We start from the raw sequence: 12,056 nt of genomic DNA on the forward strand, positions 1-12,056 counted from the left end.
CGTGCAATGTGCGCCGATGACTGATCACAGGCCGAGTGAGTCGGTGTGGGCAGAGCGACAACGGCTAGGGGGTGGGGAAGGGGAAGGGGGGGCGGCTAACGGTTGACAGTTAAGAGTTGGGCAGGCAGGCAGGCAGGCAGCTGCAGTCTGTGTGCGATTATGCATACGACGCGAGCAGCACTCGCTCGCCGCACGTCTAACGCGATCAGTTACACTTGTTACACACACACACACACACACACACGCACGCACACAGTTACATACATACATACACACGCACACTATGCGCTGGCTCTTTCGCACGCCGTTGGCCTTGCACGCGGCTGCGTCGCCCGCTGCATTTCCGCACTCTCACACAAAAAACGTAAAATAAATAAAAAAGAATTCGCTGTACAGTGAACGCTCGCAAGCAGAGACGGTAGACTTGTTTCGACGAATGAAATTATTTGAGGACTCACACACACAACAAATTAAATAAAAAATAATGAAATTGATTAAGGACTCTCGCACCAAAAGAATTATAATTCGTTGTACAGTTAACGCTCGCACAGCGAATTGGGGTGTTTATTCGACCAACGAAATTAATTAAGGACTCACTTAAAACAAACGAAAAAAGGACAAATTTAGAGTTATTTTTCGAGAAATGAAATGGATTAAGAACCATGCATTAATTTGCAAATATACAAGTGCTCTTAGCGAGCGACCACTGTGCCGCCTATCGCCCTATCTCTCTCTCTCTCTCTCTCTCTCTTTCTCTCTGTCTCTCACTCCCTTGTACACAAAACACACAAAACACAATATGCTCTCACGGGCAGCAGGCGCTCTACATCTAATGCGAGTGCAATTGTCGCCGTGACGTCGTCGTCGTCGTCGTCGTCGCCGTCGTCAAAAAGTGAAAAGCTTGCAAAATAGAATGCGAAAAAAGCAAGCAGCAGCAGTAGCAGCAGCAGCTGTGAAAAAAAGACGCCGTCGCTGTCGGCTGCGTTAGAATCGTCGTTTTATACGCCAACGCTCTGAGCGCAGCCAGCGCCAATTGCAGTTGCGCCGCAGTCGGCGTCGTCGTCGCCGTTGCCGTCGCCGTTGTCGTTACTCGTTTTCAATGCGCCTGCGGTTTCAGTTGTCATTTTACTACAGTCGCTGTTAGTTATTTGTGTGTGCGTCGTCGTCGTCGTCGTCGCCGTCGTTGACGTTGCATTCTAAGTGGGTTCTCGACTCGGAACAAAACATCAACAGCAACATCAACAGCAACAGCAACAGCAACATCAACAGCAGCAACAATAACAGCAACAATTGACGCACTTTTTTTCCGTTGTCAATTTCCGCCTGCGCTGATCTCAAGGCTACACGCTTATCCATTGTTGTTGTTGTTGCTGTTCGTGTTTGCTGCCGCTTGCAGGAGGAGTGGTTAGCGGCTCGTGTAACGTGTCGCTTGCGTCTCCGTGACGTCTGCGTCTGCGTCGCGCCTGCGTCAGCGTCAGCGGTTGCAGCATTGCGTCTACGTGTTCATAAGCGTGAATTCCTTTGGACGCAGTCCGTGCCATTTTTGCGATTTTGCGTTTGCCGTTAACCATTAAACGTTTACCGTTGCCCTGCTGCTCTCTTGTTGTTGCTGTTGTTGTTTTGTAATTGCAAAGCCATTTTTTTTTATTTTTTTTATTTTTATTTTATTTAATGTACAAATATATTTATATATATATATATATATTTCGAGCAGTGCACAAGAAATGAACGCCACGTTTTTCATATAATAGAAAGAGAAAGGAAGTAGTGTGTGTGTGTGAAAGAGGAGTAAGAGAAAGAGAAAAAGAGCGAGAGAGAGAGAGAGAGAGTCAACGAATTCTACAATATCTGTGCAAATAATCGTTGTTCTTTTTATTTGTAATACTTTTTTACAACAACTTTATCGTGTGTGTCGCTGCCTGCTGCATAAGCAAACAGGGTGAGTCAAGTAAAATCTATAATTGCAAATGTGACGTATACGTTATATTAAATAACCACATTATTAAGCATACGCACTGTGGGGAGCTCATAAAAACCCTGAATCAACTCACATGGAAAGCATTCACAAGTTATTCATATTTAACCTGAATATCACTGATCAATTTTGTATGGGAAGAAAACAGAAAAGACTTTCACAGCTCAGATTCGTCCTGCAGCTGTTTTTAATGGTCTCTAATTGATGCATGATTGATTGATGTGGCCAAGACGAGACTGACCCTTATTTATATAAACATTTCCATTTCTATAAACATCTTAATCATTTCCATAGAGTGATTATGTTATTTAGCAGACTGGCTGTCGTTGTCAGCGCGATGAAATGCCATCAAATGCAATAATTGGCAATTTATTGTTTGTTGTTTTTTGCTTTTTGCTTTTTGCTTTTTGATTTTTTGTTGCTGCTGTTTGTCCTTATCAGACTCAATCTTAATACAAACGAAATGCAATTTATATATATGCATTATCGGGGCTGGCACAGAAACCTCTTCCGACCAAAATCCAATTCAGTTGGTGTTTTAAAAAAACCAACAAAAAGCAACAAAATCAATAACGATTTGTTAAATATAATCATTTGAGTTTGTTAAATATTTTGCACAAAGATTCATATTTGAAATGTGAAATATTTGAAATAATTATTCATAATTTAGTGTTCGGGGACCAAAGTCGTCTCTTTTTGGAGACCGTTCCCAAAGACTCTGGAAATAAAATTGGAAAATTGAAATAGAAATCGAAATAGAAATGCATATGCGTATCAGCAGGCCGACTTCGACCTCGTCGTCGTCCGATAAGCCCTGCTCTGGCAGGCGTCGGGGTGTGCGAGGGGTGCAGGTGTGGTTGGGGTAGGTGGAATAGCGCATTGTCGATAAGAACAAATGCCAAACGAGCGGGCATCAATAGGAAGGAGTGAAAGAGAGAGCAACACACACACACAGAGTGAGAGAGAGCGAGAGGGAGAGAGTGAACGATCTTTGAAGGCAAACCAGGTGCGACAAAAATTGCTTTCGCCTAACAATTTTCGACGTTGATTGTAATTGTTGTTATTGCTGTTGCTGTTGTTACTGTTGTTGCTGTTGTTGTTGTTGTTACTGTTGTTGTTGTTGCACTGCTTTGCTTAATGCAGCGCAACGAATTGCGGCGAAACTTTTTCATCAGCCTACACAAAATGGCAAAGCCCAAAAGCAGCAACACACAACTGCAACACACACACACACACACACACACACACCTAACCGCAAACGTGGCAAATAACACGAAAAAAAAGGAGGGGTGGGCGGTGGGGGGGTGAGCAAAAGAGGAGCAGAGGAGCGCTGAGCTGATTTTCCCACGAGTACCGCAACGCTTTTCATCAACGTCAGCGCTGACAGACAGCCAACGACAACAGATGCGAATGCGAATGCGAATGCGAATGAGACAAAACAGACAAAAATACATAGAAACAAAAACAACAAAAAAAAATAACAGAAAAGCAGAAAAACAGCGAAAAAAACAACAAACAACAATTTGAGGCAGAGACAGAGACACTGCTCAGGTGTGAATCGCATTTGCTTGTCGCCCAGTTCCCTCAGCCCCGCCCATCTCACAAAATCACAAAAAGCAAGAGAAGAACAACAACACTCATAAATTTGATTCAATTACAATTGCCTACAGAAGGCATGACAAAGAGAAAGGCATGAAAAGTCATGTTAGCCGGCAAGGGCAAAGGCAGTAGAATTAAAAAGATTCATGCGAAACTTTGATGTCATCACAAATTTCATATTATTCGAACTGCTTTTTCAATTTTGTTTAGTTTCATCTTTAAGTTTGTCAAGCAAAGCTGAGCACTTTTATTTTAGCCATATATATATATATACACATATATATATGTACACTGGCAAAAAATCGCTTTTAATTGAAAATCGACCTGCAAAATACGAACATGTTTTGCTCTTTGGATATAGCAAATATATGTCCCTATAATTAGAGCGCTTTGTTCATTTCTTTCTATTTAAAAAAATATTTTTTTTTTCTAATAATATAAAAAATATTTCTGAGAAGTAGAATGGCAAACAGTTGTTTTTACCAAATAATATTTCGTTCGATTATTTCTACACTTTAGTAAAATGTAATTAAAAATCCTGATTTTTAGTAAGATACAATCTGCCTTTTAGACATATACACTTGCCGAATAATAGGATGAGTTACGCTTGCCACCAAAAAGTATGACGATGATTTAGTTAAAGGCAGTGCGATCTTTTGCTGAGTGTATTACTAAAGCGCATCTGTGGCTTTGGCTTGCATTAATTATTATTGTAAATGTAAGCTGTTGTTGTAACCTCTCTCTTTTAAATGTTGTTGTTGTTGCCGTTGTTGTTGCTGTTGTTGCTGTTGTTGCTATTGTTGCTGTTGTTGCTGTTGCATCGTCGTGCCGGCGTCGTCATTGCAAATATGGGTGTGGGAAAAGTGGGCGGAGTAAAAAGTGCGCTTTCGTCGTTGGCGGTGGCGTCAACTCCTCGTGTCTGTGTGTTTAGTTGTAATTGCATTTGTCCAACAACAACAGCAACAACAACAACATCAACAACTGCTGCAACTACTACAACAATTTGCTATTTGCTGTTTTTGTCGTTTGCATGCGACACGCGCTTAAATTGAATTGGATCATATCTGTTTTTTTCGTTTGTCGTTTTTTGTTTCTCTCTTTTTTCCCCAAGTGCATTGGCAGACAAGCATACGCATTGTTGTTGCTGTTGTTGTTCTTGTTGTTGGCAACTGCATAAAGTAAATTGTGGCCACGCCCTGGTCGCTGCCTTTCTCTCTCTGGCAACAACGTCCAAAAAATTGCCAACTGGCCATTTGAAAGTTGTCGTTTTTAATGGAATTTGGCGTTGTTTGTTTTTGGTTTTTTTCTGTTTTTCTGTTTTGTTTTTTTGCTTTTTGCTTTTGTTTTTTATTAAATAATTTAGCACTATTTTATTTTTGATATGCCCTGAATTGAATAATAAACTGAATCAAGTTATTTTGAGTGCATTTTTTGGCGATAAATAAATCAAATTTCAAATGACGATTTAACAATTTAATTTAACATTTCATTAGCAAAACAAAACGAAACGAAAACAAGACAAACAACAACTGTAATTACAGGGTATGTGTTGTCGTTGGGCGATCTTTGTTTATTTGGCTGCGGCCCTGAAATGTCTATTATTTGATTAAGGCAACAATTGATTTGCTTGGCAAGGTAATTGGCAGTCGCTGCAAAGTTGCCAGTTGTGCGAGTTGCAGGCTGGCTGTAAGTTGCAAGTTGGCTGCAGCTGCCTCTCATTTGAACTTGCCACACATTTGATTTGATGAATGAGTTTAATCAATTTTCACAGCAGCAGCAGCAGCAGCAGCCTGGCGTTGGCATTGTTGTACGCCTGATTGCTGCAGTTGCAGTTGCAGTTGCAGTTGCACGTCTTGTGGCAGTCGCACTTGACTCTGAGCCCGCTCTGAATTGCGCTTAATTGCAGTTCGCACTTATGCAATATCGTTGGCCCAACCAATTCAATGCAATTCATTCTCTCAGCCAGCTCCTTCAATCTATTCTCAGCATTCGCACAATGAACGGCGGCATTCGCTTTGTTCTTTTCTGATCGATTGTTCTGTGTGTGTGTGTGTGTGTGTGTGTATGTGTGTGTACATATGTGTACTACTATTCAGCACCTTTATCTATATCTTAATCTTTATCTTTATCTAATTGCCACTCTTTCGTTTCATTCCATTTGCAGGTAAGTGCAGCCAAAAGAAGCCCCAACCCTCGACCAACCTCCCCAACCATCCTGGATATGATATTAGGTGAGCCAACGAACCTAGTCGGAGACCAATGACTAATAGATATATATATATATAGCATTATATTTGCCTCTGTATGGATCGCAGCCCAAATTACTTTATCCAAAACTGATCCGCGTTAAATCCTTTTAAGACCTTCAACGCTTTTCATTTGATCGATAACTTTGGCCCTTTGGCACATATCGATACAAATCGATTTCCGATAGAAGTCAGCATTTTAAAGATATATCTCCAGATCGTAGGTAGCTTGATGTAATATTGTTCATCTGTAAATTGTATTTTGTGATTTACTAAACTAAGACTTATGAATAGATATTATTATAGATTTGGATCGAGCTCCTTCGACTAGAGCATTCTTAGTTGACTGCTTATTTTTGGCTGAATTTAAATTGTATTTTATTGCTGCTACTATTTATACATATATTGACAACACTGGCAACGCTATAATCTTTGAAACTGCTGCTGAAGTTATATTTAACAATGCTGGTTGACAGTTGACTTCGACTCCAGTTGAGGCAGCCAGGAAGACTGCTGGAGTGAGGGGTGAGAAGGCGAGTTGCACCCCAACTGCGATATCTGTCTGATGTTTGCTGTCTGGTGTCTGTTAACTGTTCTTTCTTCTACTTCTTTTATTTTATTATTATCTTCCTTTGTTTTTTTTGTGTTTTTTTGTGTGTGACCCGAATTCGCGATGAGCAGGGGAAGATTTCTATCAGCTAAATGAGAGTGTTGGCTGGCAACCCTTTTACATACATCCATTCGTTAAGTGCCGGTGAAAGTTGTGGCACGTGCGGCAGCAGCAGCAGCAGCAGCAGCTGTTGATGTGGCAGGAACAGTTCCTGTCGCCGTCTTCTTTGCTAATTGTCATTGTGAAATGTGCTAGAATGTGCCGTTAGGTGCTTCCGCTATATATATATATATATATATATATATAGACCTGTACATATGCATATGTATTTTGGACTGTAGGGGTAAAACTTTCACTTGCTGGATGTTGTTGCTGTTGCTGTTGCTGTTGTTGTTGTTGTTGTCGTTGTTCTTGCAACATGCAGCTGCCCAGTTGGCTGCCTGTCGCATTCCGTTAGCCATAAAAGCTGGCATCAATCATAGCTGCTAGTTGAGTGGAGCGTGGCAAGTCGGGCAGCCTGGCAGCCTGGCTTATATGTAGCTGCCACAAAATGGGGCGTTATCGCTCTTAATGACACGTCATTTGTTGCCAGCGTTCTGCGCCGCACTCTGTGGCAACTTATTAGATTTGCCACATGCCGAACGATTCATCTTTTAATTACCGCGCTGAAAGCGCACATTTTTCAATAGCGCATCGATTCCAACAGCGCCGCTTGCAACTGCCTCTGCCTCTGCCTCTGCCTCTGTCTCTGTCTCCCTCTGACTCTCACTCTGTCTCCCATCATGTTGCCATCTCTCTTGTGGAGTATCTCCATCTCGCTCGCACTGACTGCCCACGCATGCCAGAGCAATTTCGCAGTGCGCTTTGCACTAAAATAAATCTGCGGCGATTTGTTTGTTTGCACAAGTCGCCGCCAGTCGCCCAATTGCCGAGTCGCCTCTGTGGCTCAGTGCCTCACCCCGCCGCACCCTGCTCCCCCATTGTTGCCACTATGCGTGGCACCCGTTAAGCGCTCGGAGGCCCGCACTTAATATTACAGGCTGCTTAGTTGCTTATACGCAGTACATTTGAATACCCTGTAACCAGCTCAAAGACCAGCACATCAGCCAAGAAGGGGTCTATCATCTATTTGTATTTAGTGTTCCGATTAGCACAATCAAACTATATATTTTTATTTAGACATGCATTCAGAAATCTAGCTAATATTCACTCATCTCTCGCCAAGATTCCATCATAAAAGAGGCCATCACAAAATGACTACAAAATTGATTATTTACTAAAAAAATAAATATTTTAATTAAGCATTATATTTATATATATATTTATATTCATTTCTGCATTTTCATTCAACGATTTCAGTTTGACTTTGCGTTTTGAACAAGAGTTTGAATTGTTCCAAGAAGAAGAAATTTGGACTTATCGTTTCGGGTCTATTTTTGGGTGTGCATTTATTAAAGATTGTAGAGAACGCATCTAGGTTATATATATATTTATATATACATTCATGATCTCTGTCTAGAGGGTATTTTGCTAGACGAACAGTTGCCACCAAGACGCACTTCTGCTTGGTTTTTGGTGCATATTCCTCGTCTCCAACTCTCTCTCTCTGTCTCTGTCTATCAAGCGGTGTCTCGTGCGTTCTCTGTCTTTATATCCCTATCTCTCTCCCTCTCTCTCTGTCCCTCTGTCTCTCTCTCGCTCTGGTGTTATTTATCATAAAAAATTGGTCAGATTTGTTTTGCGACGGCAAAGACATGACGCTCATTTGTTAGCAAACGAACTGGCAACGGGGCAAAAACTGCATCACAAATCCACGGTGGGGTGGAGAGTGGACAGTGGCGCGGAGGCGGCGAGGGGGAGTCTAACTGCAGCTCTGGCAATAGCACTGGCACTGGCACCGGCTCCACCATCTGCTGTCTACCTTCTTGCAGCGCAGCCTGCGCGCCGCCAACTTTCACTCTATGCTCTATGTGCAGTTGCTCCTCGCATACCCTGTAAAAATATGAAATTATTGTTCAATTTACCAGCTGATCATTTTGATATGTATTTTCTTATAGTTGTTAATATATATGTGTGTAAATATATATATATATATTGATACACTGATACAGTTTTTAGTTAGCTAAGAGATAATAAAATATGCGAGTATTTTAAAGTCAAAAGTATCTTGGATGAAACACTTGGCTCATTGTAGACATTTGTTGGGAATATTAGACCAGCATGTCAGTTGGGTTATTAGGGTATCGGCTAGTCGTGACGATGGCAGCAACTATTATTTGTTTGATGTACAATATTTTTGTGCAAAACTTGCTCTACACTTGCGTCGTGTGTTCTTATTTTTATTAATGCAGCCGCCGACTGTTGCCAAAGTTCAACGCAAATATAATCTGTCAAATAATTTATCAGTGTTTGCTGACGATGAGCTAAGAGCAGCAGCAGCAGCAGCAGCAGCAGCAGCAACGACAACGACAACAGCAACAAGCAGCAACATCAGCAACATTGAGACCTCGCTGTCTGTGCCTGTTGCCTTGTGCAAAGTTCACTTCGAGTGCTTGACAACAACAATTCGCATCGATAAAGAAATGCTTTCTTTCAGTTGCTGCTGCTGCTGCTTTTTCTTCTTAGTTCTTTTGTTTGATTATTGTTTTGGGAAGCGAAACCTAATGATGCGCCTAAAGGAGCTGACTACGCTCGCGAACACCTGAGCATTCTTTCAAGTATTTTTTATAATATTTTCATTGAACTTGTTCGTGCAACTTTCAGTTTACATATGCCACAGCTAACAGCTATGACTGTTATTGTCGCTACTTATTTAAACACCATTCATTTGCTCAGACAGTCAACAGCGTATTTTTGAGTGCACTTTCATTATTAATTCTTGTTAAATACCAAGATTTATCAGCCAGAAATAGACAGAAATAAAAGTAAAGTTAAAACTTAGCCTCATTTTGAATAGTTGAGTTTTTTCATAATTAAATTGAATTCAAAGTGTTCAACGGAATTGAAATCGATGATTCCGGTTCTGGTTCTGGTTCCGATTCTGATTCAGATTGAGATTCAGATTCCAGCTACAATTCCGTTGCCAGTTCAATTGTCGATGAGGAAACTGTCGCTTTTCTCATCGGTTTGCTTTCTTTTCAATTGTTTGCTGACAATTCGCGTTCTTGACTCGACCGATCGACAGCCCCTCGCATCTCTTGCTTGCGATTATATATATATATATATTATATATATTATATATTATTTATATATATGTATATATTTATTTATATATGTGTGTTTGCTCTCAAACAGAAACGATTAAATTATCTCAAGGTTGCACGCGCGCTATTTTATCTGCCTCTTGCTCGGTTTGCTGCCACTGTGTGCTATTTTCTACGCTTGCCTGTTGCCTTTTCCACCACCACCACCCACGCCCTCATCGCTGCCGCTTCTCCTTGTACCCTTGTGCATCCATCAAGACAGCTCAGCTTGGCTTTGCTCAAAGCAACTATCATTCTCTGACTTAAAACTTATCAATCATCAGGCTGGTTCAGTTCTCTTTTATTTTGGACGAATTCTTTCTGCTCTTAATGAAGAAGTGTGTGTGTGTGTGTGTGTGTGTGTGAATTTATGTTCATAAATAAAATGGCAAAGGGAGTTGCAATCAAAGGTGCAATTAAGTGAAACAGGCACAAAACGTGCAACGTTGCCTGATTTGAACTCTATTTAAGGCACTCAGTGGCCCAGTTGATGTTCCCTTCACCTTGCCCCCTTCGCTCCTTTCATCGTTTGCATCTCTGTTTTGTTTGCCCCGCTGCGTGCTGTGGCTGCCCTTAAGGATGAGGGGCAATATGTGGCTGGCCTCTCTGTCGTTTATCTGTTTGGCATTGTTACCCACAGACCCAAAGAAGAGTGCTTGTTGTTCTTATTGTTGTTGTTGGTGTTTGCTGGTGTCAAAAGCTGGGCGAAGGCCAAATGCGAATGCGGAAGCTGCAGCAGCAACAACCACAAAAGGCAACTGCTGTTGTTGTTGTTGCTGCTGCTGCTGCTGCTGCATTTTTATTTGCTTGTGCTTCTTCTGCTTTTGCTTTTGCTTCTGCTTCTGCTTCTGTTTGGGTTTGGGCTTGGGCATCGGCTACTACTGCTATTGTGGCTCTTGTTATTGGACACCTGTTGTCCCTGCTCGATTTATCGCTCGTGTTTTGCTGTGTTTCTGCTGCTGCTGCTGCCTGCTGCCTGCTGTTGTTGCCGTCGAGGCGTCTGCCTCGAAATCGTGCCGTTTATGATGATGGCCACTTGCCGGTGCTCGCCTTTTATTGCTTTTCGATTGCAGCGTGTGAATTATGATCTTACAAGAGGCGGGAACCACAACAACAATAACGTTGTCGTCGTCGTCGTCGACGACGGTGGCTGTTGCCTGCCCGCCGGCAACATGTTGTTGCTGCAGCGGTCACGTGCGCAACAAGTTGGAGTGCTTTGATTTTAAGCGCCAACAGGTGTCGAATAGCGGCAGCAGCAGCAGCAACTGTTGCTCTGGCATGTCAACAGCAACAGCGACAGCAACAGCTACAATAATATCATTAAGCACAACAGCAATATTCTTATCTACAATTAATAACAACAACATTCTCTCGCAATAACTCAAAAATCATTAACAATGAAAGCAGCAGCAAGAGCAAGAGCAACAGCAACAGCAACAGCATATAGACATATGTATGTCGAGTGTTGCTGTCCAGTGCAGTAGCAACACTTGCAATGAAATCAAAAATAACAACAACAACAACAGCAGCAACATACAGCACATATTGCTGGCGGTAACAAGAGCAACATCAACAATGACACAACCAACAACTAGATACCTAAGCCGGGCAATAGGCGAGTGTTGATGCTGTTGTTTAGCTGACACCTACGCAACTAGCAGCAGCAATCGCACCTGGTCGCTTTCTCACCTGGTTTGCTGCTAACGATGCGCGCGTGTCAGCAACATGTTGCTGCTGCTGCTGCTGCGTATTTCGTATCATTAGTCAAAGGAACGCGACAAAAAAGAAAAGAGAAGCAAAGCAAACTGGCAATCAGCAGCAGCAGCAAAAGCTGCCCAAATCAATTGCTGCCATCCGTTTGCTTTTGCTGCTGCTGCTGCCGTTGCTGCTGTTGCTGCTGTTGATTGTGTCAACGCAACAAAAGCAGCAGCAGCAACAGCAACAGCAGCAGCAGTTGCAGCAATAGTTAGAGTCTTGGCATGATTTATGGCCAAGCATTTCTCGCATCTCACCCACACACAGATGGGTGCACACCACAGCAACACACGCTAATTGTGTGTGAAAGCAGCAGCACAGCAGCAGCAGCAGCGGCAGCAGCAGCAGCAGCAGCAACAACAACTTGCTGCATTGCTCATACGCCCACGTGTACAACAACAACAGCAACAACAACGATCGCATTACCATTCGCTGGCATATTTAGCATTCGCATGGACGCAATCATAACCATAAAAAGTTTTTTAGCCGTCTTTTTTTAGCCTTTTTTGTGGCGGCTCTTGTTTTGAATAGGCGAAAAGCAAAAGAGAAAAAAAAATCGAGGAAAAATAGGCGAGCGACGCTTTTGGTCAGCTGCTGCTTGCTGCTTGCTGCTGTTTGCTGCATGCCCC

General features: G+C 42.2%; 1 protein-coding gene across 1 annotated transcript in view; it reads left to right on the plus strand.

Moving 5' to 3' along the window:
• Positions 1-1,170: 1,170 nt before the first annotated feature.
• Positions 1,171-12,056, plus strand: part of LOC6569413 (pneumococcal serine-rich repeat protein) — a 93,361-nt gene continuing 82,475 nt past the window's right edge. The window contains exons 1-3 of the mRNA XM_043215969.1: positions 1,171-1,200; positions 1,715-1,939; positions 5,739-5,805. The gene's annotated coding sequence lies outside the window, so the exon portion shown is untranslated. The remainder of the gene's footprint in view (positions 1,201-1,714; positions 1,940-5,738; positions 5,806-12,056) is intronic.

The sequence above is a fragment of the Drosophila grimshawi genome, unplaced genomic scaffold (genome assembly GCF_018153295.1).
Source record: "Drosophila grimshawi isolate 15287-2541.00 unplaced genomic scaffold, ASM1815329v1 contig_848, whole genome shotgun sequence".
NCBI lineage: Eukaryota > Metazoa > Arthropoda > Insecta > Diptera > Drosophilidae > Drosophila > Drosophila grimshawi.